Genomic DNA, 23,671 nt, shown 5'->3' with positions numbered 1-23,671 from the left:
TCATTTAGTCTTCACAACAACCTGTGCAGTACCTGTAATCAGTTAGCTATTGCTGGGTAACTGTCCCAAACCTTAGTAGCTTGAAACAATAAGAATTTATTTAACCAAGTCTATGGCTTGAGTGGGTGATTCTTCTGGTTTAGACTGGGCTCAGTAGATCTTAAATAGGCTTGCTCATGGGTCTGCAGTAAGTTGGCAGATTTCTGGGGATTGACTAGTTTAGGATGGCCTCACTCATAGGTCTGGGGTTTGGTGGTCTTCTCAGCTGCTCCCACAGAGGTGACTGGACGTGTGTCTCCAGAAGATTAGCTCAGGCTTATTCAGTGGGCCTTGCAGAGTTTCAAGAGAGTGAGTGGAGATGTGAAGTCCTCTCAAGATTAAGGGTGGGTGCCTTCACTTAACTCCTTCTGCTGCATCCTACTGGCCAAAGTATAAGGCTACCCCTGACTCAGGAAATGAGGAAATAGTCTCTACTTTTAATGGGAGGAGCTGAAAGTCAAAGGGGATAGATATAGGGAGTTATGAAAAAAGTAGGAGCACAACTAATTTACTGGAAAAGGTATTAGGTGCATATACTTCAAAATATAAGAAATTTACTCAAGGCCCCCTGACTAGGAAGCAGCAGAGACAGGATTTGAGCCTTAATCTTCTGATTGAAAATCTCACTCTTTCAACATTTCTCTCTAGCTTTGTTGATTGATCTACGAAGTCCAGATGTCACAACTTAATTAGTTTCTGAAGTCTTATTTTTAGATCACTTTTGAATGACTTCTAAGTTATTACAAAGAGTTCTCCATTATAATAAAGGTATTAACTTTCTATGAATAGGTTATCTCGAGTTACACTTATAAGCATTTTAATTCATATTCATATGCATAACAAAATGAAGTTCATGTTGCCATTTTGCATCACAGCTAGATTTGAAAGACCAGATGTTATTTTAGGAGAATAGATAAAATAATTTGTAGTATCTAGTAAATTCTTAAATGATACTTTTGGAGAAACAATGAGTTCAGGCAAATGGGAAGCTGGAATATAGTGAAATCTATGAAATGGGAAGAAGACTGTCGATAAACAGAAGAAAGAGGCAGTGGACCTCAATCCTGTAGGATTCTAGGGAGAGTAGTAGTCACAGTGACTGTCATTTAAGTTGAGGGACTCTCCCCAAGGATCCTCAAAAGAATAGAATGGGGGGGACAGAGACAATGCACATAGAGCCTGGTATTGCACCGCAAGACTCAGATGCCTCACATTGTGCCTCTACCAAAACAATTTAGCTCAAGCCCTCCTTGCTGCCTAGCTGAGTGTTACATTTGTTCCTCTAGAACAGTGTGAAGGGTGTTGGCAGAAGAGGGTGGTCACACAGGCAGCTTTATCTCATGAAATTCAATGACTAATATGCACAATTACTGTAAAGAAAGGAAGGTTAGGAGGGTATGGAAAGAAACAGATGAACACCTTCTGAGAACTGAACACTTGGGAACATCTCAGGGATCATTTGGCTTGAGATGGGATGATTGGAACTGACATTTGGGATTTAGGCATGAGGAAAGCGGAATGTTCAAATGGTTCAAATGAGACAGGAGGAGATGAAAGAGGACAAGTAAGAGGACATCTATGGCTAGGTAAGGAGAGCAGATGGTTTTATGACATAAGCTGGCGACTAGGGAAAAGGTGATATGTACAGTTTTTAAATATCATAGGACCTTATATCTTCAACTTCTTTTCATTACATTGGTAAATTTGCCATGTTAAACACCAAAATCGGTTTTGATTTTCGAATCTGGTGGTCAGGAAAAGACGGGCTGTGAGAAGCACTGTAGTGTGTTCTTATCAGAGAGAGCAAGACAGGGCTCATACTGATGGGCTTCCTAAGCGATTTGTTTTAAGGTTTGTGCATTCTGTGTTCAGAAGCACAGAGAACCTTGGAATGGAGAATCAGTTGTTCCTCTTTTCCGTCAATCTCTGTCTGTATTCTGGCGCTGGATGACTCTGGAAAGAGAGAGTGGCCATTCTACCTAAGTCAAAGAAGTTTGGCCTGCAGTCAAAGCTGGATTCCAGGGCTGTGGGACCTGACATTCTTGTATTCCTTGTCTGTGAGATTTTGTCTGTTTGTGTCATCCGATTTTTTTTCCCTACCCCTACACCAAAAGGACGCAGATTTCTAACCACGAGAGTGAGAATTCTGAATAAGCCTGAAATCAACTTTTCAACTAGAACCATTTGAGACAGTAGATCCCATTTTATAATATTAAGAAAAATAACCCAAGGAAATTAAAAGAAAATAAATTAATGCCCATTAGATAAGAATAAATCTCAGAAAGGACCAACCTCCCCACCTCCTCCCCCCCAAAAAAAAGAAAAAGAGAAAAAGTTCAGGTAAGGAACTCCACATACTCCCCTATGCACAAACTTTTTTTTTTTTTTTAGGCACAGCAACCCTTGGTTGACCTCACAGATTGCAAGGACCTTGTCGGTTTACAATCCCTTATTTTATTTTATTTTATTTTTTTATGCTTACAGCACCTGGTCTTCCTAGGTGATCTCCCATCCAAGTACTAACCAGGCCCAACCCTGCTTAGCTTCGGAGATCAGACAGGATTAGGCTTGTTCAGGGTAGCATGGCTATAGATTCCACATATTCATTTTAAGCTTTTAAATCACAGGATTGAGCTGTAGAAATAACTTTGTTGATAAATACAGAGGAAGGAGCATCCAATGGAATAATTTATCTTGCATTTGCTCAAAGTACTGAACAAATTCGAGCAAATTTTGTAGTTTGGAATTTTACTGTGTTATGACAAATACTCAAAGAAAATCAGAGTTGTTGGATCTGCAGATAATATTTTTTTGTAGCGATTGACCAATCTCCTTCTTCTAAACCTTTAATTAAAAAGGGGAGGAAAAATAACCAAATACGAAAGCGATTTCACATTCTTCACCTTGAAGATACTGGAAAGATCAGGACAGTTTTCCATCTTTGGTGACTTAGACATGCTTACAAAAACAAAATATAATCTAAGATCTTCTAGAGTATTATTAGTGATCTGCCACCAATATTGCTGCTTACAAAGAGATGTCTTTGTTACCTTATTTGGAAAAAGAGTCTTTGCAGATATAACTCAATTAAGGATCTTGAGATGAGATCATCCTGGATTATCTGAGTGAGACTTAAATCTGATAACAAGTGTCTTTATAAAAGCACACAAGAGAGACACAGGAAGAGAGAAGGCTCATTTTTTTGTTTTGTTTTTTACTGATGTCCCTTTTCTGTCCTAGGAGCCAATCCAGGATACCACATTGCATTAGTTGTCATGTCTTCCTGGTCTCCGCTGGTCCGTGACCGTTTTCTAGTTTTTTCTTGTTTTTCATGGCCTTGATGGTCTTGCACAGTACTGGTCAGATATTTTGTAGATTATCCCCCTCTGTGGGTTTGTTTGCTATTTTTCTCGTGGTTAGACTAGGTTGTAAGTTCTGGGGAAGAATACCACAGAGGTGCAGTCTCCTCTCATCACATCATAAAGGGCTGTACATCCACATGATTTATTTCTGCTGATGTTAATCTTCATCACTTAGATAAGGCAGAGTTTTCAGGTTTCTCTGTTCTAAAGCCACCATTTTCCCTTTCTGTATTCTATTCTTTGGAAACAAGTTTTTAGGTCCAGCCCACACTCAAGAAGGTGGGAAACTAGGCTATACCTCCTTGGATTGGATAAGGAGGGAGTATGAGGAGTATGTAATATTTGGAATTTTTCTGTAAGAAATAGGTCTTCCTTCTTTTCTTCAATCATTTACTTATATCAGTACCAATGTATATTTATTGTATATTTATTTATAATCCAATTTTACATTATTATCTAACAACACATTATTTTGTTGCCCAAATTGTTCTAGCTTTTATGCCTCTTATTACTATTTTTTATTACCTTGTGTGGTATTGGTTTAAGTTTTCTTCCCCCCTCCATTAGTAATCTATCGCTACATAACAAATTACCCCAAAACAGTGGCTTAAAACAACAAACATTATTATCTCACAGTTTCTGTGGGTCAGGAATCTTGGTGTGGCTTAACTGGGTGCCTTTGGTCCCTCACAAGGCTGCAGTCGGGGTGTCAGTTGGAGCTGTAATCTTCGCAAGTCTCCCCTGGGGAGAGTCTGCTTCCCCGGCTGCAGTACATGGTGTTGGTAGTCCTCAGGTCCTTGATGGCTGTTGGATGGAGATATCAGTTCTTTGCTGTCTAGGCAAGGGACAGTCACAGAACAGCTCACAACATGGCAGCTGGCTTCCCTCAGATCAAGAGAGTGAAAGTGCCCAGGACGGAAATCACAGTCCTTTTGTAACTCAGTCTTGCAAGTGACATCCCGTCACTTTTGCCATTTTGTATTTGTTACAAATGAGTCATTGGCCCAGCCAGACTTAAAGTGTGAGTGTGGGGATTATAGAAAGGCATGAATACGAGGAGATGGGAATCACTGCAAGCCATTTTAGAGGCTGCTCACCACATCTTCTCACTTCAATTAATTAGAATGGGCAGAGGCAGAGGAGGAGGAAGCTTTGAAATGAAGCCGCCGATTGATTAAATGTGTTGCCTGTAATAACTTTTGACATAGTGTCACATACTACATTGTGTCTACCTCATTATTATTAGTCACTTGTACATGTATTTATTTATACATTTAGGAGGATATGATAGCTTCAAGCCAAATGTGACATTTCTGACCCCAGGATATGATCTACCTGAGATTTTTAGAAAACTTTTTTTCTTAATTAGATAGCACCTGTGTACTTATAGGTCATTTAGGCTCAACCACCTGAACGTCACTTCTACCAGGTGCCGTGTGAACAGAAGAAGAACAGTTAGTAATTGTAATTGAAGCTAAATGTAATAACTTTCATAATCGAGTTGTTCACATTGAATTCCACAAAAATTGTATTATGAAACTGGGGAATTATGAAGAATTACTGAAAAAGGATATCATTAATTCTTCCATTTGTATTCAACTCATCTTTAAATTAGATCCAGCCACCTTAAAATAAAATTGTTTCTTCCTGTTAAAAAAATAATTCATGTTCCCTGCAGAATACTTGAAAATGAAATATTTCACAAAGGAAAACAATAAAAGCCACTCCAAATTATATACCATAGCATTAACATTTTGATGCATAAAATTTCCACATTACTTTTATACATATTTATGTATACATATATTTAACACCATTGGTATCAAATTTGTGGACTACTTAGAGATATATTCTGAATATTTTCCTATGTAAATAATTATTTTAACAAAGACCTTCTTGACTCACTATTATTGTCTCTGAAATTCCTATACATGTGAGTTTCTGTTCTGTGGACACTTCTGCACTCAACCAATAAACATGTATTGACTGCTTACTATTGGCCAGGCACTGTGTTGATAGCACAGTGAGAGGAGCCTTGCACAGAGGAGAGCACCAGCCAGGAATTTGGAAAACTCAGTTTCTGTTCCAGTTCTGCTACTAACTGGCTCATGTTTTTGGACAAAAAACAAACAAACAATAGCTAACATATACATAGCACATAGAACATTCACTATGTGCCAGCTACTGCTCAAAGCCCTTTACTTACACTTTCTTGTTTAATTACAACACCTCAATGAGGTAGATACTATTTTAGCCATACTCATTTAAGAGAAGAAAAGATAGAGGCCACAGATATTAAGGAACTTGTCCAAGGGCACATAGCTAGTAGGTAGTGTGGCCAGGATTTAACTTTGCTAGCTGATTCCCAAGCTTGTGTCCCTAACCACTACTCTGTAACTTTGAAGTTATTACTATGAGCACTTTAGATCTCTGGCCCTTAGTTTCCTCATTGGCAAAACATAGAAGGTGAGGATGAGGCATAATACCTGCACATAGGGTAAATTCTTTGCAGGGAGGTACATTTTTAATGCAGGAGGAGAATATGGTTGAATAATACCTTTGAGATTTATTATTTTATTTCTTTTGGCACTTCTTTCCTCTCCCCATTGGAGCAGATGGTTAGCTCTTGGCTCATCACCTCAGGGAAGGGAAGTGACTAGAAAATGCCTCTCCAGAGTTGTGTTCCAAACCCTAAGTCCTTAGGGAACTAAGTATTTTGGCTCTGGACAAAATATTTAGAAGAAGTAGTAGGAAGAGGACAGGGTAAACCCCGAAATTAGAGAAAGATTTTCTGGTTTGGAGGGTGAGAAAAGGAACCCACCTTGAGCCACAAAGAGGGGCTCCAAGCCCTGGTACCTGAGTGTAGCTGGAGGAGTGGCTGGTGGAATACCTGGCCAGTGGGGCCAACACAGCCTCTCATATGTTCCTATGTACCAGGGGCCTCGAAGCAGCGGTTTCCCACACGGGGATGTCCAGACCCTACCTTATTGCACCTATCCTAACATGTGAGTCTTCACGTTTTCTTCATCTTCTACACTGAGCAGTCTGCATGGCGCCTTCTGGTCAGATAGCTCTCTCTGCTTCTTCTACGCCAGGCTAAAAGAGGTAGGAATGTTCTGTGCCTGTATACCATGCTAGGAAACAGAATCTGTGTGAGGCTATTTGTGGCCCATCTGCCTCAATGTACCTCAAGGTCAATCTCTGTTTGAGACCCTGGTACCTCTCTGGATTCTCACTGTGATACCAGATACTGGGACTTCCAGGTTCTTATATTCTTACTCATCAGGTCTCCTTGGGAGAAACCTTAATGAGGCTCAGAGAAGCATAAGAGCATGTAAAAGGAAAAAAACAGTTTTTTAAGAACCAAAAAGTTTACACATTTGCATACATGTACTGGAAATTCTCTGTGGATCAACCTCCCTGTACCCCATGGACTCATGAACAACCAATGATGGTCAGAGGTCCATAGGTCACTCTTATTGAGGTAAACTTAATCGTTTTAATAGTAACAGCACTTTGGGCATTCCAGATGAGTTTCTGGAGATGAAGAATTCAGGCTCTGAGAAGTAGACAAGTTTTTCCTATAGTATGATATCAGGAAATGTCACATCAAGCTCCTGCTATAGATCTTCAATCACATCGGTCTCTCCTTCTGAATCTAGTATGACCATGGTCTGCACTAGCCTGTCACATAAAGAGCCATATATTATTCAGGGGTTTGGCCATAAAATCAACACTTAAGGCAAAAATTAACAGTGAAAATTACCTTAAAACTTCCTAAATACTCACTTGAGCTCCATACAAAGTAGAAGCCTTGTGTTTAAGGACAGTGTAGTATTTTTAAAAGTTTCTTTGAATTCTGGAATCACATTCAGTGTGGTGAGATGCTCACACCATGAGAGGTACATTGAGGGAGAGCACTTTACATCTCTCAGATTAATTTTAATTTGGGGTGTAAATGGAATGTGGAACAAAGATGTACACATTATTTATTATATTATTATAGTTCTCTTTCTTTTGGCAGAGCAAGTATAAAATATGTTAGACACAGTTGAAGGTACTAAGAAACATCCAGGAACTTGATCTCAAGGGATATTCAATTCCACTCCTGAGATAATTAAATAGTAACGTAAGAAGTAAATGGCTGTATAGAGGTTTCACAGTGGTCTTGCACCATCTGTTGGTTCTGGATCATTCACTGTGGCTTTATTCTTAGGTTTCAGTGTTGGAAATGTGTTTACCAATACCCCAGGTCTACATTCTTCCAGGTTATGTGTAATAGAACAGAGTTTGCCTTTGTCAGCAGTTCTAGAACATCTTGCATCTCATTGGATCTGATCGGTTCACATGCCCATTCTAAACTCATCATAACCACAAAGAGGGGGATGATGGAGAGAGGAGAAGGTAAAATATTATTCTTTGGTTGATTATTCTTTAATTCTTGTATGCCCCTGGAGACAGGGCTGGAGTTAACTTCACTGTAAGTATTTGGACAGAATGAAGAAGTTTCCCAGAGGAAAATCAGGGTAATGCAATCTGGAAAAAAAGTGAGTAGACACTCGGTAGAGGAATTGCATTCTTAAAAAAGTTAAAAGTGATGGAAATTTCTGGGCAGAAGAATGATATTCCATAGGGTGCATTGTAAAGCCTTAGGCAATGGTATAAGGGAGGTATGATGGCTGAGAAAAGTCAGAAAGAAGCAAAGGGCTAAACGAATGGCATTAAAGTCAAGAGACGGGAGAATTGCACTCTGGGTCATGGATAAAGAATAGAATTCAGAGGTAGGCAATGTGGAATGACCTAACTTCTGGGTCCCTGTTTGAATTTCGATGCAAAGTTGTTTTGTATTTATCTGTCAGTCCTAGGCCCTTTCCCTTCTGGAGTGTCTGCAGAGGGCCTGAGACCTTAAGGGTAGCTCAGTAGAAGAGCTGGCATCTAGATGAAGGATTTTACTTAAGTATGATAAAATAATTTCCAGTGTTCATTGGTGGAGAGAAAGTGGTTATAAATTCTCAATTTCTCTCTCTCTCTCTTTTCTTGATTAGGGTGACTCTTTGAAAACCATGTTGAACAAGTACAAAATTAGGTCCCCGAAAGATCACTGGAGCTTTCTCCTGTGTTTTGTGCAACACAAAAATGAGATTAATTGGAAAATGGTAGAATTGAAGATATGTTTTATGTGCTTTAAGCAAAGGCCAGCTTTAATATAGAGCATTTATATCCTTCATTCTGAAAACAATAATGAACTGATTTATATATTACAAAATTCAATTGCTACTTAAAACCATGAAATTATCCAATTGAGTTCCTACACCACTACTTTAAACATTTGTAAAAGGCAAAAACAAGAAATTTAACATTTTATATATTATCATGTGAAACAATTTCTTAGCAAGGTCTATATTATTGCATTTAGAAATATGTTATTATTGTGTTGGAATTAGCAGCAACTTAGAATGAGACCTTTTATTTTAAAAAATTAAGAATGGAAGCTTCTTTTCTATGTGAGTGTTGGTTAGTCTTGCATTTGTTTTGGAGATGTAATAGCTGCCATATGTTACACCTATTAAATGAATGATGTCATTTAGGCTGCATGTTGTCCTGCCAACTGCTCCATGCTGCCTCCTCACTTTTAGTGCTTATTATTCCAATATGTCCATATATCACCCAGCAAGCAGTAGCTTCTTATACAATCATATTAGTCCTTGAGCCCTTAACCCCATCCATCACCTATATAGGCTCTATCTCCTTCCCTCCAGAATTGAAACTAATGAAAAATAATGAAAACTAATGAAAAATAAACCTTGGCAAAGGGTGTGCTTGCAGGATCATAATCAACCCAATATTCTGGTTCATGGATAGAAAACCAAGGGGTGGGTTGATGCTTAAGACAAAAGCATAATGTACGATTAAGAGAATTCAATCTTCTCTGTGACATAAAGACAGAAAAATGCTTTCTCTTTTGTGAAACACTAGGTGGTACATTTATCCACCCTGGTGAGCAGAATTATGCAATGAAGATCATCAGAGCAAAATAAAGCTACTTATCATATAGTGTATCCCTTTGTTCTTGCCACCTCTGATAGTTTTTATCCAGGAAGATAAAAAGTTTAATCTGAGTATCTCAGATATTTATGTATCTATAACTCATACTAGGGAAACAGAGGACCAAAATTGCTTAATGACTTGTTTCAAGTTGCCATTTAGGTATCAGTATTTATTAGAAGAAAATATGTAAATATTAAAAAATTATATTGGGAAAAATCCATTATCAGTGATTCTATAAATTTAATTGAAATCTATTTCTTACCAGACTAAATTGTGCTATGCTACAGTTACCTTAGGACTGTTTTCACTACCCTTTTGCAGTGAGTAAATCAGTGAGATTTCTTTTTAGCATTTTAAAGGAATCCTAGAATTTGCTACTGTGTAGCTTGAAAGACTTATGTCTTTTTATTGTCTTTTGTATTCAAATGTTAAGACTATTGATTTTAACTCAATACCCTAACATACTTTCAATATGGCAGATTTCTTTTTAATACTTTATATCTTAATACATTTCAGTGTTCTTCTATGGTTTGTTTGTTTTTTTAAACTAAGATTGGAGAGATAATTTTGTTTAATTTACACCTTTCATGGTCCAGCAGGCTCTAAAATTAATCCTTTCCTTTACAAGGAGTGCATAACAGTTGTACTCTTATGTAACCTGTTGGCTCCCACTTGTCATCTTAATGGACTTCCCCATTTCCTACTGTTTTACAGTCTGTCCTTTTGGCATCTTAAAACTTCCTGCACTCTTCCTCCCTTGGTAAGTGTATTGGTTTGCTAGGGTTTCCATAACAAAATACCACAGACGGAGTGTCTTAAGCAACAGAAATTTATTTTCTTACAGTTCTGAAGACTATAAGTCTAAAATAGAGGTGTCAGCAGGATCAGTTCCTTCTGAGGGCCAGGAGGAAAGACTTTGTTCTAGGCCTCCCTCCTTGGCTTGTGGATAGTCATCTTCTCCAAGTGTCTTAACATTGTCTTTCCCCTGTTCGTGTCTGTGTCCAAATTTCCTCTTCTTGTAAGGACATCGGTCATATGGATTAGGGCCCAACCTAATGACCTCATTTTAACTTAATTACCTCTGTAAAGACTCTTCTTCCAAATGCAGACACATTCTGAGGTACTGGAGGTTTGGACTTCAACATATGAATTTTAGGGTGACACAATTTAGCTCATAGCAGTGGAAAGAAGAACACAGAAATGTTTTATGTCACTTGGCGTTTCAAGGGTATTGAGATTCCATGGATCTTAAAAATATGGATTTTAATGATCAGGCAAGAAACATATGGATATGTTGCATAGTGATATTAGTCTTTTAGCAGTCAGAATGCTGCTCTGGTAGGAGTTAGCCCCCGCCCCCATGTCAAGAAATCAACGCGAGCCGAGTTAGCAAGTGTGTGGGGAATAGTGATCCTAAAGCAGATGGGGAAAGAGATCTTTTTGAGCCTTGCAAACCAAATGGTAACAAAAATTAAATATTATTTTTAATCATGTAGGGGTATTATAACACACACATAAACTAACACTCACCCATCTTTAAGTTTTAACATGGTATTGTATTGCATATGTGCTATTTCACAGGAGTCGACAATGTAATTTTTCTATTGTTTTCCAGGCTTTAAATGTAGGAAGAGATTCTAAATAATTATAAATGATTGTATGATAATTCCAAAATAGTCAAACAGATCAGAAACTATTTCTTTGGAGTTGTATAAAATAGAATTATATGAAGAATCACTTATTACTAGAAGACGGATAAGAAGCTCTGTAAATAGCTATTTACAGAAGCTCTGTGAATAGCTTTTGACTTTTAAAGCCATTATTTCCTCCTCTGAATCAGAAGTTGTGATTAAACTAGAGATCTGAATGTTTTTTCATCATGACCTAGTGAAAATGACATAGGGGAAGGTTGGTGGGTGGTTAAATTCTAGAGGTGGAAGTCAGCCTGGGGCTTGATCCTGGGGATTTTTTACCAAATCAAATATATGTCTGTCTGCTCTGATCGCTAGGTTAGTAGGTTAATTCCGAGGACAGCCCAGGAAGTAAGGCCTTGTATAGGGGGAGAAAAGGGTGTAAGGGAGATGCCCCAGCTTCTTCCTGCATGGAAAGTAGCCTGGCCTTTTCAATTGTCACTCTGGATTAAAGGTGCCAGACCCGATCTGTTAAGGGCTAGATCTACTCCCATAGTGGTCACATTCCGAGGAGGGTTGCAATGAGGGAAATGAGGGCACCAAATAGCTCCCCTCAGCTGCTTTTCCCAAAGGTTCCCCAAAAGGCTGGCATGTCGTATATTCAAATTTCAAATGCTCCTTTAATAGCATACATTTCTTCATGCTGCCCATTTTGCTTCAATTAGTTCTGGATAAGGATTACATTACACTGGAGTGTTTTTAGCTGGGTCTTAGAATTTCCTATATTAATCTGCTTGCGTTTCTTTAGAAGTCCAATTTTTGGAGTTACATTTAAAATAGGGTGAGTTTACTTTAGAAACAATGGGGATTACTGTCAAGTGTTTTCTTTCTAAGCAGAATTTTCTTGAGCTCTTGTAATGGGCATATGCTTAAGTCTAGAAATTGCTGTTTCACTAATGGGTAAAAACTGGGCAGCTTATCCCTTTTCTCAGAAAGTATTAGTGATTTCCTGTGGGAGGAAAGAAGTAGAAGAAAACCCTTTCTGCACTCTTCCCCAGTTTCCTATGTTATTTTTTGTGGCCCAAAGAGAGATGCATCCTGTTCTCCTTTCCCAATTTATCACTTCCTCTCTTATATTCAATCCCCGTACACCCACAGGGACCAATTCTCACTTGTACTGTTTTTATTGTGAATTTAATTTATTTCTATAATCCTTCCAAATGACTCAAAAAAGTGGATGTATATATATTCTTAGAAGTGTCATCTCACTTGTTTTTAAATTATAACACCAAATGGAATTTTAATCAACTTTCCTAGGCCAGTTAAATAAAAAGTTTGGTTACAAACCAAGAGTTATAGCTACTGTTTTCAATAATGGGGAAAATATTATGGTTGTAAATGATAATTTTCTTGTAGGTTAGGGAATGGAATAATCTAAAGCCCCTCTCCTGTCAGTTTTATCCATGACATGAATAGATCAATTCTGTGTGTACATTCTTCAAATTCTCAAGAGTCTTTGCTGAAGGGAGAGACTAGTCTTATTGTTTGTGTGTGCTATCAGTCCTTGGGAAAATGGTAGCTATCCTAGACTTTTGTATTGACATTTTGGGGCATTTTTTCCTCTCTCTCTCTTTTTTCTTTAAAAATTTCTCTCTAAAAAGTTAGGCATATGCTAGAGTCAGTGGCTATGTTAGACTACACACATTCAGAGGAGAATTGGTAGGATTTGGAAAGGATTTTTTATGAAAGTCTTAGGGGGAAGTATCTGCTTAATTTTTAGAGCAGGTACTAAATGAATTAGCTAGAAATGGGTTGGAAGAATAGGGATTTATTTCTCTGGGTACTATGTGAGGGCAGAGGGCTGAAAGCAAAATATTTACAGGCATGTTGATTGATCTGGGAGCCAGTTGGAGGGTGTTGCTAAGGTAGACTGAGGTCCCCATTTTGATTGATGGTAACCATCCTCAAGATGATAGAAACATGAGGGAGAGAGGAGACCATACTTCTGTCCTTTTTGTAGGGCCAGTTTCCCTTTATATTTCTATCAATTAAGCCATTCAAAGAGAGAAATTCCAAAGAGATATGCAAATACGTCTTCAAAAAGACAGGGACAGTCAATATAGAAGCGAGTGCTTTTAATGTCTTCCCTGGTTAGGGGGTCAAGGATGTTTCCCTAAGTCAACTAAGTTGTCTGTTAGTATTGCCACCTGTGTAAAATGGCTTAACCTAGTAAACCCCTTCCTCAGAGGGATGAGGAAAAGGACGTAAATAGTGACGCAGAGAGGCTTTTGAAAAGTAAATGAGGCTAGTGTAATCCATCAGAAATTTATTAATAATTTATTGGACTCGAGGTATATTTGTCATTTCTTGTCTTCAAATGAGCTGAGGATCCACAATGTTGCTTGGACTGTGAGAAAAATTTATTGGAAGTCCAACGTATCAAACTATCCTTAACAGTACAATAAAGATGTTTTAGGCAAATAAAAAGTACAGAGAAAATGGATTGGAGAGAGGGCTGGATCACACAGACAGAGCCCTGGAGACCACCGGGACAACTAAAGGGGCGAGTGCAGGTTAGTGCAGGGTAGCCTGACAGTCAAGGAGGGAGCCTCGGAGTGGAAGGGGAGACACAGTTCCTGGGATCTCAACCCAATTTATGGTTCCAAGCCTGGGATCTCAACCCAGGAACTGTGTCTCCTGGGGAAGGGTTGAGATCCCAGGCTTGGAACCGTAAATCTCAGGAACTGTGTCTCCTGGGGAAGGGTTGAGATCCCAGGCTTGGAACCATAAATCTCTCAGTATGATACAACGTCAGAAAATAATAGACTAAAACCTGGGGAATCTGAATATTTGAAGAGTAGGCATGGGGGTCCCTAGAATAAGAACACAATGCTAAGAAATGACACTGATTTTTGGCAAAAGGGGTGACTATGCAGCCAAAACCTGACAGTGAAATAAAGATGCCGACCTACCAAATCTAATGATCATGCAACCTATGTCCGTGTCTCACAAGACTATGAATAGGAAGTGGGTCCGGCATCCAGTTTCACCGTAACTGGGGCGCAGCCATATCCCACTATTAGCAAAGAAGGAAGCCCGGAAAGGGGGCATGGAAACTGCAGTCCTCATTGCTTTCATGCTCCCTAGAGTCTGGGGGCATGGCCACTTTGTCAGCATTCTTGAAACTATAATTCTGTCAGGATTACATTTGTTAAACCTTGTCAGTTTTTACCTAATGTGAAAAATAATTGGAAAGAAAAACATGTCATTTGTTTGTTTCAGTAACAGGCAGTATGAGAAGCAGAGTTAGAGAGGATGTCTGTATTGGCCTTTAGGGAAAATCAGTGGACAGAAGTGCCGATAGCAGTGATTCTCAATGTGGGGGTTGGGAAGAGGTATTTTGCCCCAGAAGAACATCTGGCAATATTCGGAGATGTATTTGATTGTTAGGACTATAGGAGAGCATGCTACTGGGAGAGGCCAGGGATGCTACTAAACATTCTACCATGCACAGGAACCCCTATCCCCACCCCAATAAAAACTTACTAGGTTCAACATGACAATAATGCAGAAGTTAAGAATCTCTAGTCTAGAGGCAAGTAGCTGGTTCAGCTGAAAACAAGGGAAAGGCATGGGTCTTACCAGGCCTGGCGCAAGAAAGGGGCGAAGACCCTGTGGGTGGGTGACTGCTAGGAAGTGAATAGTCTGCAGCGTGGGAGTGGGGTGGGGTAGAATGGAGTGGGGGGTAGTTGGAGAAATGTTTTTTATTCCTTAACAAATCTATCTAGAAGAGAAACATCTGTTACTTTAGAGGGGGAGTTAATTTTCTCCCTGTTCCTTTTCTAGAGGGATCTGTGGTCAAGACACTCTTGCCTACACATGCTCACTTTTCACCATCTTCAGAGCCGGAAGCAGGAGACAAGATCTACTTTCTCTTTTGGGTCTCCTCTACCTTAAGAAAAATCTTCCCTTGACATTGCTCTTTCCTCCAACTATCATTTGATTCTCTACTTCCTTTAATGGCCACTGAGTGGTTTATGCTTAGTGCTTCCATTTTCTCTTCACACAGAGCCCCTTCATCCTATTTGACTGAGTCTACGCAGTGAATGTTCATCACTGCCTTCCACTTTGCTCTACCCAGCATCATTTAATGCTCCTTATTCCACTTGTTTCTCTCTGGCTGTTGACACTGTTGTCTATACATCTTTTCTTGAAATTCTTTTCTTTCCTTTAGTTATCTACACCCTTCTGGCTTCTCTTTTTCATCCCCAAATTCTTTTCTTGCCCCTTTTTCTAGCCTAGTGCCTACTGGTCTTCATAGCTATTCCTTCAGTCCTTCTTTAATATATTTTGCTGGTGATGTCGCCTCTTCGCAGTCCTCCATCAACTCACTGTGGATAATTCTTTTGTCTTAAATCACCAGTCCTGTTTTCACTCTTAAGTTACAGACTGTTAATGCCAACCTATTGGACAATTCCACTTCACTTGGAGTGAAGTGAAATTGATCTCCAAATATTTGAATACAAAGCTGATCATATACATTTTTTTTTTTCCAACTAGGGGGTTGTATGATGCCTTTAAGATACTCTCAGGGCAAAAGTCTTCTGACCTATTTCTGACTTGCTTCTTTGGTACCTGACTTTTCTTGTATCTCCTGAACTGGATTTGCCTTAAGACTTGAAATTTTTGCTCCAGCGAGAAGATTCATTTTTCCCCAGTAAGTGAGCAACCATTACCCACCATGTTACTTATCCACCAAGGTTCCAGTTTACTGACCCTATACCTGCCTCATTTCATCCATACAAGTATATTGTAGAGGGATTTCCACCTTGATTAGCTTGGATTTCACAGTCTCCCACTAATGTGGGAAGCTCACAACTCATGAGTTAATTTTTTTCCACCACTTGCTATGCTATGTCTCCTGGGTAATGTTTGTATTTAGTCAAGAGTCTCTGCTTCCTCGGATCAAAGAGTGGAAGCTATGGAAATTTCTGGCTCTGCAGTAGAGAGAATCCAGTGAGCAAAAATAGGGAAAGGGGCACGGAGGCCTTTTGGAACTTTTAAAATCACATGATGCTGGCAGCTGCTACATGTAAGCTTGACTCTGGTGTACTTACTGTCTCTTATGTTTAAATCATCCTGCCTCATGTGGCAATTACCATCCTACAGAGCAAGAACAGTGGGATCTTGAGAGCTTGTTAATAAGAGTGAAAGAAAAGGATATGAGATGGAAAGAAGTAGAAGGAAATTAAACTGACTTCCAGGGTTTCCTTGTGCTAGCTATCATGCAAATAATTTAATGTCTGATGTGTTTACTTTAAGTATAGTTTTGAAAATTTGCATGAAATGAATTTTTGCAAATAAAGTGCTATTTCAAATCTACTGTTTAAAACTCACTTTGGTAAATTTGATTAGGTTGCAAAGAGTGCTTAAAAAAGTAATCACATTTCCATTTCATGGAAGCTGTACCTTTTAATATCAGGTTTGTTTGCATTTATTCCAAATTTGGTTTCAAAATCCCATGTCCAGGAAAATAATTTCTATTCTGCCACTGGTCAATAGTTATATTAAACTAATTGCCCGAAGTTGATCCAAAGAGAATTTTAAAATTTTATCTTCTGCTTGTTAAAAGCCAGAATGATCAATTTAGGCTAAAATTAGTACTCTGTAGCCCAAATCAGGCAAACTACACCAAATCTTTAGCAGACTTGAATTTCTTTTTGTACTGTTACATTTCATTCTTTAATGTCACGCAGCTTCTTCTTTTCTACTAAGAAAAATTTATTGGATTTTTTTTTTTTAATTTTTAAAGTTAAGTGAGGGAAATTAGTGAGAGTAATGAGAAAGATGTGGTATTGTATTTAGGCTACACTAGGTAGGCATTTACCTCGATGTTTGATTAATTCATAAAGGAGGCTATTAACAAGGTCAGAAATTCATATAGTTCGGAAAGACGTATAATTTGTTTTTCCTAGAATTTTAACTGTATTTCCTGAAACATTGCTTATAGGGGAAAAATCAAGCTAGAACTAGTCATCGACAGCATTGGGTATGCCTTAGAGTTGGTAGAAAAGTTCAGTAACGATATCTAAAACACCAGTAGTAATTCAGATTAATTAAAATTTTTTACTTCATAGAACTTCAGACTAGATCCTGTTGTTACTGTGGGTTGATATTTGGCAGAAAAAAATCCCACCACATTTCATCCAACAATGAAAAAATTAGAGGGTTTTTGTTTTATTTATTTGTTTTCTATTTCTGTGGCACAGCACTATTGGAGATAACATTTTATCCATCTCAAAAAGTGCTATTTATAAGGCAGGTGAAATTCTATTACTGCCAATTTATAAAAGCATGAATTTTGTAATGGCAAAAGCAAAGCTGAATGCAGCCAGTAAGTAGTCCTGTTTCTGATTATTTCATCTTGCAGAAATGTCACTAAAGTATAATTTCTCTATTTTGCTTAGAAATTATATGGTGTGCCTAGGTAAAGTCAGCAGAGTGCCACATCAAGGCTTCAAATAAATTACCAGGGCGTGAGGAACAGTGAAAAGGAAATTCCACGCTGCATTCTAAGTCATCGGGATTTGTTTATTCCTATGTTTTTAAATTAATATACTAGCAAAGCTTCAATTGCATGATAGAAATATCAGTTATTTTCACATGAGATCTTTTTTTTCCTAATGTGAAAAATTCAACCCTCAGTGTCAGAACTGCCCTCTTCAGGTCCACATGAAAACATCTATGGGTAATTGTTTGCCAAGTGCTGACAGAGATCCACATTTCTCTCTCACAGAGTCCATTCTTCCTTAGAGGACCCAAAATAATCTTTTAAAAATTTTAATCAGGTCATATCATCTTGCTTAAAAATCCTTCAATGGTTTTTAGTCCAATTCAACTTAAATTAAAATGCATACTCCATACTATGACCTATAACACTCTACACCAGCAGTTTCTAGTCATTTTGGTCTCGGGACCACTGTATACTCTTTAACATTGTTGAGGATCCTCAAGAGACTTTTAAATACGAGTTAAAGCTATTGTATTTATTATATTGGGAATTAAAACTGAAAATTAAAAAGATATTAATTTATTTAAAAACAATGATATACATGTAATATTTTTAATGAAAAATAACTATATTTTTTAAAACAAAAAATTATTGAGAATAGCATTGTTTTACAGTTTACAAATTTCTTTATCATTTAGATCACATCTACTCTTTCGTTTCATTTATTGCACTAGCACATATCCTTTGCCTCAAGGACCTTGTTTGGGTCATAAACCATTGTGTAAAAGTTCTCTGTTATTGCTTTACAAATTACCCCCACATTTAGCACTTTAAAACAGCAAACATTTATCTTACAGTTTCTGTGGGTCTTACAGTTATAGAATCTGGTGTATGTAGCTGAGTGCCTCTAGTTCAGGATCTCTCTGGAGGCTGGGTTGAAGGATTTGTTCTCAAGCTCACTGCTGTGGTTGTTGGCAGGCCTAGATGATCTACTTCCAGTATAACTCATGTGGGCCAGGGCTTCCTGGCCTTTTTTGAGGAGGGAAGGAAGGAGGGGTGGAGAGAGAGAGAGAGACAGAGAGACAGAGAGACAGAGAGAGAGACAGAGACAGAGACAGAGCGTTAAGGATACCTAAGTACTATAGCGTCTTTAACTTACTATCTTCTTTACTATACCTGCATCTCTATTCTCTCACACTGTGAATCCCGTAATTATGCCCTTGATTTATTCCACATTGTACCACAACAAACTCACAATAGCGATGCTAATGCTATTACCACCAATATGATTACTCCGGGCAGTTAAAAATTTGCTCTGCATATGTTCTCCTTACTCTCCCCCCTTCTCTCCTTTTAAAATGATTCTACTGTTGTCTGAGCTTACAGCCATCAAGTACTGTACTCTCTCCCTTTCATATTCATTTAGTTTTAGTCTACACAAGACTATTTAATGCTTACCACCATGTTTTGTGGTAATCTCTTTGGCCATTCGGGTTGTCTGAAGCTTATTCTTTCGTGGATTCCTCAGGAGGGCTCATGGGAATGCTAGTCCATAAGGTTTTGCACATTGATATCAATTCGTCTGTGCTCTTCACATTTGAAAGTCAGTTTTGGCTGGATAAAATCCATGGCTCACATTTTCTTAGAATTTCTTAACTATATCTGTTACTTCATTATCTTGTGGCATAAAACAGTGCCAGAAGATGACAATTAATTAGATGAAAAATCTAATTTTCTTTCCTCTGTAAGTCACTTGCTCATTTGTTTAAAGTCCAATCATTTTACTAGCATGTCTTGGTGCTGGTAATTATCAATATGCAGTTTCAAGGAAAAATTTAAGAGAAGTTTTGTTGAATTTATAGTGTTTAGCAAATGTTCTTAAACGTTGCTTACATTTTCTTTTTTTCAGAGACTCCTATTATCATTGTTGGGTCTTAGTGTATGTGCAGTGTTTGTCACTTTCTTTTAAATCCTTTTTAAACTGTCTTCATTCCTTTTTGATTTTTGTCTTCATTACTTTTTAATTTTCAATTTAATACTTCTTTTTACCTTATAATTCTCTGAAGGCATTATATAGTATTTTTATTTGCTTTTCTGCCCCTTCGAGTTTTTTCTTCATTACTGAAATGTTTTTTAAAAAATTTATTTCTGTTTCTTTTGTGAGCCCTTTCACTTCATTTATGAAGTTTTTTTTTTTTTTGATTCTGATGTTGTTCTTTCATATCTCGTATCACTTCTTAATATCGATTGACTCATTGTGAGGTATTTTGGTCTGATACATGGGCATATATTTCTGGCATGCTTTCATCATTGGTAGTGTTTTTCTCCTCATTCTTTTTCTTATAATAAAGTATAGGATTTGACCTCAATCCTTGTCTTTATAACTTTTTATGAGAAATTAGTTTTTCTCAACTTTTAGAAGGATAGTATTTCTAACTTCACATAGTTACTACTTCTGTTGTTTTGGGTGGTGTTAGGCATTATGTTGGTCTGCTTTCTGAGATTTACTGGCTTCTTTCCATTAGCTCTTTCTCTTTCCTTGTCTGTATTGTCACTATTCTGCTCAGTTTCTTCTCGCTGTGGGGGCTCCATCTTGGAGGATCAACCTCAACTGGTCACCTCTGAATGTTCATATCTGCTCCAGTCCCTTCGAAGTTAACCAAATACTTCTTTCATTTGTTTTAAATTTAGAAACTTTGCTAGTTTCAGCCTCCACTCTCAAATTGGTCTGCAATGCTTTCCGAAGAATATTTATTGGCTTTTGGGGGGCTCTCCCATTCTCAGATTCCTAATCTACTCTTTTATTACCTTTTGCTTCTTCCCACACAGATGCTGGGAACATGTAGTTCTCTTGTGGATTTTGGTGACCTGTCCTCAATGCTTCTCTTTTGGGTTTTACGGGAATATCTTGCCATAAGTTTTGTCAACGGTTTTCTTTGTTTTTGCTAGTTAAAGTCCCTCCTTTCCTCTCCTTCCTTCTTCCCTCTTCCCTTCCTCTCTCCTTCTCTCTTTCTTCTTTCTTTCTTTATTTCTTTCTTTTTGAGGGTGTTTTCAAGATTCAAAAACTATGCCACTACTGTTGCCATTATTTCTCAGAATTCCTACAACACTTTTACATTTACCACCCACTTTGCAGGCTGTAGCAGTATCACTGCTTACCTGAAAATGAGAAGACACAGATGTGAATCACAAGTTTTTTTGTTTGTGTTTTTTTTGTTTTTTTGAGCAAGGTAACAATCTTAATCTGGCTACCTTGTTTTAGAGACAAGAGAACCAAAGCCCATGTTATTTGTCTAATCATTAGCTCTTTTATTTAATTCAAAGAGAGCTGATAATAAGGGTAAATGTACTAGGCACTTAATGTGGCTGAGTACCTGAAATATTTTGGGATCTCCATGTATTTTTATTGACTTTAATTGAATCAAGTAGACAGTTCCCATGCTCCTAGAATCCATAAAGTTTATATTAAAAATACAAAGCTGTGTTATTGTTGAACATAATTCAACATATTCTACTAAATATACAATGAAATAGTTTTTTATTGTTCTTCAGTTCCTTTCAAGCTGAGCTTAGAAATAAGAGCTTCTAAAGACAAAGAGAGAAAGAATTTTTAAAAAGGCAAAAATAAGTATAAAAGCCAGTTAATTCTTTTTTTATAGGGTTAATTTTTTTATCTAGAGAAGCTTATTACCTAAGATTTTTCAAAACATGGCCTACTATATTTGTTTGTTTTAATAGGATAAGCTAATCAAAAGAATGTGGGTAAGAGTTTTCCCTTGTTTGGTTTTGAAAGAAAAATGTATTTTTAAAATATAAAGTCCAACCTATCATTTTATTTACTTTTTTTTTTTCTTTTGGAAAACTCTTGCTAACTGAATTTCAGCAACATATTATCTGAGCCAGGATTTTAGGCTGTACATATAAATAATTTTCATGATTTATTTGTTCTTCCATTCTTTAACGATGCCTAGTTCCCAGTTAGGTCATTCTCATATTCTGTTGCTTCTCATAGTATTAAACCAAGAAGGAGAATTGGTACTGAAGACATATTTATTAATTTACACTGAAAGAATTCATGTGCTTCAAGGACTAGAGTCTTCTAGGAGAATTATGAATACTATTGAATGATTCAAAGAGCATAATATAATTAGGAAAGAAGAATATGCAGTAAAGGATAGGAGACAAGATAGGAAGAGAGAAAAAAAGAAGGAAAAATACGGGAGGTGAAATTCTAGAGATTATTATAGAGCAGATTATAACTGCTGGACAAAATCAGAATGCCATTGATGTACTTCCATATTTCTCTTCCACAGTAAAGCAATACACACCCCCCACCCCCCCACACACACACGCACGCCGCTCTACCTGTAATTACCTTTCAGTTTCAAATCCACATGGCTTTGGTATATATTTCTGTGGGAGAATTTTGAATGAGGAAAAAAGGAGAGGAAGAAAACTTCTGCCTATATTATAGACTATCTACTGGAATTTAGGGACATTGCTTAGAATCATATTTGACACAATCACTCTTGCTGTCATTAATTAGGTCATCTCAACTCAGACTTATGGAGTTTTCAGTATTTGCATTTTGTATTTTCACTGGCTTGTATTTATTATATGTAAAACCATCTAACAAATAATGAGTCTGAAGCACTGAAAAGTCAAATGTCTGTGTAGTGATAATGACTAGATTTTAGAGTGAGTCTATTGAACTATATCATAGAAACCAAATTCATAAAAAGTCAGACTTAAACTTTGAGATCCCAAGTCTGTGTCAGTAACTGTGCTTTGCTTGCATATAAGAAAACTGAGGTAAGGAATATAGCAAATTTAATGTTTTATGTAATTGGAAGTCCTGAATTAGGGTAGATTTAAGATTGGTTCGATTCACTGACTCAAAAATGGCATCAAGGGATTATTTTCCCACCACTTTCTTATTGTTTTCTTGGTTCCATCTTTATCTCAATGTTGAGAGCTGAAAAGTATATTAAGATACTATAAAATGTTACAGTTTGCCAACTACTTCCAGGATTATAGGGAGAGAGGAAGAGAGTGAGCTGTTGTTAGTTTTTTTCAGAAATGCACCCATCAGTTATTAGTATTATTATTACTATGTTTGAAAAATAGGGATTTTTCTAACACCATTATTTCTTCTACTATTATTAGTTGGCATTCTACTGAAAAAAGTTTTTATCCTTCCTCTCCTTCCCTCTTCTCCCACACACTCTCTCTTCTTCTATTTCATGAGGTCATAGATTTTATTTTATCCAATGGATTATAATATAGTGATTATATTATTTATTTTAATTCTCAAACTGTTTTCATTTTTATTATATTTTGAGTACTTCTTACCTCTGAAACAAGATGTTCTAAGTTCATCTTGTATTTTCCTTACTCTAGCACTTGAATCAACCATTTCTCTTCCAAGATTGGAAAATAGCATTCAGAAATCAAGATCTGGGTGCCAGATATGCTCATTGCTACTGGTGTGTCATTGAATCTATGCCCTCCTAGAAGCTGAACTAGGAAATACATACACATACACACACAAACACACACACACACACACACGATACTTCTTAAAATATGATTAGATCCTAACAAAAGGTTTTAGGGTAGATTTGCTAATCGTAGATGAAAATGAAAGACAATTTGTTGATCCTATGATTCTAATTTGGTAAAATATGTGTAAAGGGAGCCATTGAATACCTTTAACCAGAGATAAGATTTGAATCCCTTGAATGATCTGTCTGTGCTTCAGTAACACAAGAAATATCTTGTTTGTGACCTAAATAGATCACTAAAGAACTAAAGGGTGGTCCTGAGCCTTCAATATTAATCAATAAGAGCAAAGCTTTGCATATATCCATTTATCTATTGTATGTGCCTGTGAAATGTATTTAGAGTGATTAGGCCCATTTTACAAAGGGGAAATCAGAGAAGCCCCTGAGTGTCTTAGTTACGGTCATATTAGGGCATGCCATTTGATTACTAATTTAATTTGTGTTCCACAGTCTCCACTGCTTTGTGACCTTTGTTTGCTTGGACAATCCAACCATTTTAAGCAATGTGTTTTTTAC

The 23,671-nt window shown here is 37.3% G+C and overlaps 1 protein-coding gene and 1 pseudogene across 2 annotated transcripts in view; one reads left to right on the top strand and one right to left on the bottom strand.

Moving 5' to 3' along the window:
• Positions 1-23,671, top strand: part of NREP (neuronal regeneration related protein) — a 305,011-nt gene that overhangs the window by 14,008 nt on the left and 267,332 nt on the right. The gene's annotated exons all lie outside the window — the stretch shown is intronic.
• Positions 2,515-2,633, bottom strand: LOC112480877 (annotated as a pseudogene).

This window comes from Pteropus alecto, unplaced genomic scaffold (assembly GCF_000325575.1).
Source record: "Pteropus alecto unplaced genomic scaffold, ASM32557v1 scaffold20, whole genome shotgun sequence".
NCBI lineage: Eukaryota > Metazoa > Chordata > Mammalia > Chiroptera > Pteropodidae > Pteropus > Pteropus alecto.
This window is presented reverse-complemented; position numbering and strand designations above follow the sequence as displayed.